The sequence below is a fragment of the Arachis ipaensis genome, chromosome B01 (genome assembly GCF_000816755.2).
Source record: "Arachis ipaensis cultivar K30076 chromosome B01, Araip1.1, whole genome shotgun sequence".
Lineage (NCBI taxonomy): Eukaryota > Viridiplantae > Streptophyta > Magnoliopsida > Fabales > Fabaceae > Arachis > Arachis ipaensis.
The window spans coordinates 133,643,070-133,648,088 of NC_029785.2; the positions used below are offsets into that span (position 1 = coordinate 133,643,070).

The 5,019-nt window shown below is 37.6% G+C and overlaps 1 long non-coding RNA gene across 1 annotated transcript; it reads right to left on the minus strand.

Annotated features, from left to right (window-relative positions):
- LOC110263383 lies at positions 4,514–5,019 on the minus strand. The gene is made up of 2 exons (XR_002348925.1): positions 4,641–5,019; positions 4,514–4,548 (listed from the first exon to the last, which is right to left on the minus strand). It is a non-coding gene; the product is annotated as an uncharacterized LOC110263383 (long non-coding RNA).

A 5,019-nucleotide genomic window follows, 5' to 3' on the forward strand; every position in this document is an offset into this window, starting at 1 on the left:
TAAAGGCTAAAATATTATGGTTGTTGGTTATGTAGGTGGGTTCAGTACCGGCCAGACAATGCCACAGGGGAGAGCAGGCTGAGGCAGTACAGGCGTACTCTGAACGGGATTGGGATGATGAATTTAAGTTATTAACATTTAATTTTAAGAAATTAATATTTAGTTAACTGTTGTACCTATTGCATATGATTATCTGAATTTTGTCGTGCATCTGTGTTCTGTGAACAGGTTGAGTGAACTCTATATGCTGACCCGCAACTGGTTGGGCTTGTTCCACTGGCGATAACAGAGGCGGATGCCTCGGCGGCGGTTGTCTGTCCATTGCTGTGCTTCGCTATCGTCGAGTGGCATCAAGTGGACCAGGTAGTACGTCAGTTCGGTGGCTTGTAGCACATTCCCACTAGGCCACTGAACATTGACGACATGCACAGGCTGGATGGGAGATTCGGTTACGGCGAGTGGTTCCCGCATCTGCTTGGTGGCTGGCATGAGATGTGGGATGCTCGGGCCGACTATCGTCTGCCGATATATCATCATATAGACCTGCGTCCGTCCCTCCCGTATATGACATGGTACCTGCAGTGGGCGCACACAGAGTTATTCGGTCTGGGTGACCAGCACTTAGTGCCTGCTGGGGTGGTGCCAGAGGACCTGCCCATACATCATCCACTTGCTCCAGACCTGCATCAGCCAGAGGACGGTCACCTGTCGGAGCTCAGGCCAGCTGCCGGAGGAGGGAGAGGTAGGGGATGGGGGCGAGGCAGGGGGAGAGGCAGACGCGGCGGAGGTCGTGGGAAGCGAGGTTCCCCGCAAGAGAGACCTTGTCAGCCCGCCATCTCACCATGCCGACGATGCAGGCCAGACGGTTGGATCATTGCATCAAGATTCAACCTAGTAAAATGATCCGACCGGTCATATGGTTGAGAAATGGCAGGCTGTGTCAGAGCAATCTGTGTGTCACTGTAGTAGTTCATCTCCTCTTCCGCGTCACCATCATCAGGGATTTCGGGTGGTTCTTTATCAGCATCATCTCCATCATCGGGGTTGACTTCATACTGCTCCATCATCGGATCTCTGATAGCAGAACCGTCATGACTTTCAAGACCGTCATCCATTAAGTCAACGTTACGAACTTCAACATTAGACCCCTCCTGACTACACTCAGGTGGCATATTTAGATCCATCATCGTCCTTCTGATAGTTCGTCTAATAAAGCCACTCGTCGGACTATCATCGACAGTATCTGCAGATGATCCTCGGCCACCAAAGTAAACAAGAAATACGTATAATTCCAACAGATGAATATTGATCCATCGGTTGTGCCACGATCTTATAAGTCGTACGTCCTCGTCGTCGCGCAACCGGTACCTAATTCAAAACAATAGAAATATCGCTCACAACGATGGTCTGATAAATATACTAGTAATAGAGACAAAGACAACACAACTATAATATACCTTTTATAAAACAAACTGCCATCTAACTCGGTCGGATATCTGTAGTAATTTTTTTTCACCCTTTTAGATTCCTACTGTCCGAGGGCATGCAATATCAAATTTTTCAAAGCTGTTAAACTGTTGACTTCCGGTGTCATATACGTAATTATCAGCTGGCTCAATCTAAAGACAATTGAACATTCTTCATCATACACTATTTCACCATCGTAATGAATAGATAACAATGGATTTCCTGACATCGTAGCGATAATGTTAACAGTGAGGAAGAAAGTAATTAGAGAAGTTGTGGCTGCTTTATCTCCAATAGGTCTGCTTTTATCTCCGATTTCATCATAGAGTTCGCTAGGGGTGCGGCGAACTTGCTGTTAATCCAAAAAAAGAAATCGTATTTTTTAAAATAAAGCTTAAAAATCGTTTTGGAAGAAATAATTATTTATTTTATTTTATAAATGAAAAAAAATTCTCAGTTCTAAGTATTGACCTGAAGCAATGGGAAAACAATTTTGTTTTCACATAATCATAATATTTTGTACTGTGATACTATTTTAGATCCTGATAAATTAGCTGGCTCTTTGTGCTATTTGTGCTGTTGTTTAATTAACTTTTTGCACACTAACAGGCTCATATAAAAGAGCTCGAGGAAGAAGTTAAGCTTCTTAAAGATTTTTTTTTTCAGATTTTTGGAGTCTAAGAGGATGAAGATGTGTGGAATTGCAGCGGATTCGACGGAAGAAGAGTGGTGGCGAGGGATCTGGTTCTGCATTATTTTTTTGTATTTTCTGCGTGGTGTTCAGATAGAATAAAGAGATGAAAGAGGGTTTTTTAATTATTAAAAGTTTTTTTTAAGATTTTTAATAGAATTAACGGTAGGATTATATTGATATGATTTTAAAACGTTAAAGATATAAGTAGGACAATTAATGATACTTTACTCAAGTGAATTTGTACTAATATAATTTATATTTGATAATTTTATACCAAAATTAAATTTAATAGAATGAATATTATTTGAATAATGTTAATTAAAATAATTTTTAGATAGCTAATTACTAAAAAAGATATTATATTAATAAAAATAATAGAAAAAGAAAACTCATATAAACATAAACAAAACAGTAATATGTATGATTGATAGGATTGGTATAAAAAAAATTATTTTTTTCAGGTTCAATGTTAATAAATGATCATAAAAGCTAAATTTTTTAACTTCATGTGAACATAGTTAGAGTACATAATCACATTTGTATTCATAAAAAAAAAGTAACTAAACAAAAAATTGAAATGTTCAAAAAATTTGAATGTGCTTTTTAGAATTAATACTCAAAATGGCCAATAAAATTTGACTCCAACTCAATTTGGCTCTCTAATTTTTAATTTACCAATTTGTACCTTGAAATTTTAAGGTGTGGCTCAAGTTGGCCGTTTAATCTATTTTTATCACTGGAGAGATGACATGGCACGTATAATTAACACCTAGCTCAATATCTTTGAAATACACTCCCCACACCCCAATCTCTCTCACTCTCACTCTCACTCTCATACATTGCTAGGAGCTCACTCCTCACCCCCAGACACTGCCACACCATCAAAGTTCACCTCAGCAACTCGGCCCACCTCGGTTCACTGCCAACGCAGGCTCACTCATCGCCACGCCTCTTGTCGGATCATCTGCATCGTTATCCCGAGAAGAAGAATATTAAACTAAATAAAATTCAAAAATTGAAAAATATGAACAATTAAATCACATTACCAATACCAATCAACAAAAGTTACACAAAATCAAAATCCTAACTTTGAATGCTATCAAAAATAAAAAAAAGGATAATAGTTACAAGAATGGTGAGCAGAGGGTGAAGTACTACTGTGTTGAATGGTGAGAGTGGCGAGGAGGAGGGTTGAAAGAGGGAGATGGCGACGCGGTGACTGATGGCGAGGGACACGGTGACACAAGGAGTTAAGAGACAGACATAGCAGTGCGACCACTGATAGAGAGGGAGACAGCGGCACGACGGATTCAGGGACAGACATAGTGGTGCGACGAGTTCAAAGATGCAGGTGGTGGTGTGATGAATAAGCGACAATGAGGGAGGGTTGGATGAGGTGTTGCGACAGGTTGGAGGGAGGGGAGAATGGTAAAGACGAAGAGTGGAAAGAAAGGAGGCAGAATCATTACCCTTAAAAGAGGAAAAATGAGAGGTATATAGTAATATTTGGGTGCCACGTTATTTTTGAGTGACAGAATTACATGGAAGAGTCAACCTAAATTATGTCTTAAAATTTCAGAGTGTTACTTAGATTTTTTTTTTTATCAATAGTAGATGTAAATTTATTTGTTATAATTTTTTTAGTGGGAGTATATAAGGAGTATATAGTATATAAAGTGTAATAACTCAACATATATTTTTAAGGGAATTCTTTATTCTCTTCAACAATGAGAATAACTTATTTATCCCTCTCTTAATCCCTTATGGTTCATCAAACCATCAACATCACAGCTTGAAAAATAATAGTCTTTCAAATAAGCAGACGTTTCTTGACTCTTTCAAATTTTCTAGTAATGCAATCATGTGTGATGTCTTAATTTTGAGATGCACGTACTTCAAAATGTAAGGTGGTGTAGATATTTTATTAAGGCTCTCGGAACTACTAACGTCGTGTACGTTTCAGAGTCTTCCAGACACCACCGTGGGGTGGGTCCGTTTCATAATTTCAGAATTACGAGGAGTTCCTCAACTATTTATGGTGGCCTTGTTGCTGAATGAGAATGAGGACAACAACGTTGTACTAATAACAAATGACGAACATCCATTGTTTGATGATGTCATGTTGAAGCATAGGCTATTCTTTAGTTTTTCGAACCACCCACCACTACTGTCATGTTACTTAGATTATTTTTTTCTCAATAGTAAATGTAGGCTTATTTGTTATAATTTTTTTAGTGAAAGTACATAAAAAGTACATAGTATATAAAGTTTACTCAACATGTATTTTTTTTTTCTTATGTTGAAAAATTGATGTTGAAAATTATATTAGTTTATGTTGAAAATTTAAGAAAATCGGATGACAAAAAATCATATTCCATGATTTACACCTGAAATGATAATAATAATAAATGTTAGCTATAAAATATAAACAAAATTCAAATAAAAATCATATACTAACTAAAAGAATAAATTAACTTACGTTCGTATAAAATCTAAAAACAGATCGATTTCCTTTGAAGATTGACCGAGATTATGTGAAGCTAATAAAAGTCCACGTAGAGTGTCTATCTCATCAGTAAAAAATTGATCTTGAAAACCATCAGGAAGATGATTTCTCTCAACTCCACTAACAAAGGCTCTATCCCCACTTGTTACCAAGTTGTAGTCTCTTAAGTTTCCATGATACATATTCTTCCCTTCATATAATATTGCGAGAGCTTGTAAAAATTGCTTTAGATAAAGCTTGAATTTGTCCCAATCCTCGACCCAGACATCACTAAGTCCTTGTCATAATGCTGGTAAATAAAAACCCATGTCTCCCCCTCGCAAAAATAAACAAGCCCTTGTAAAAAATGTTG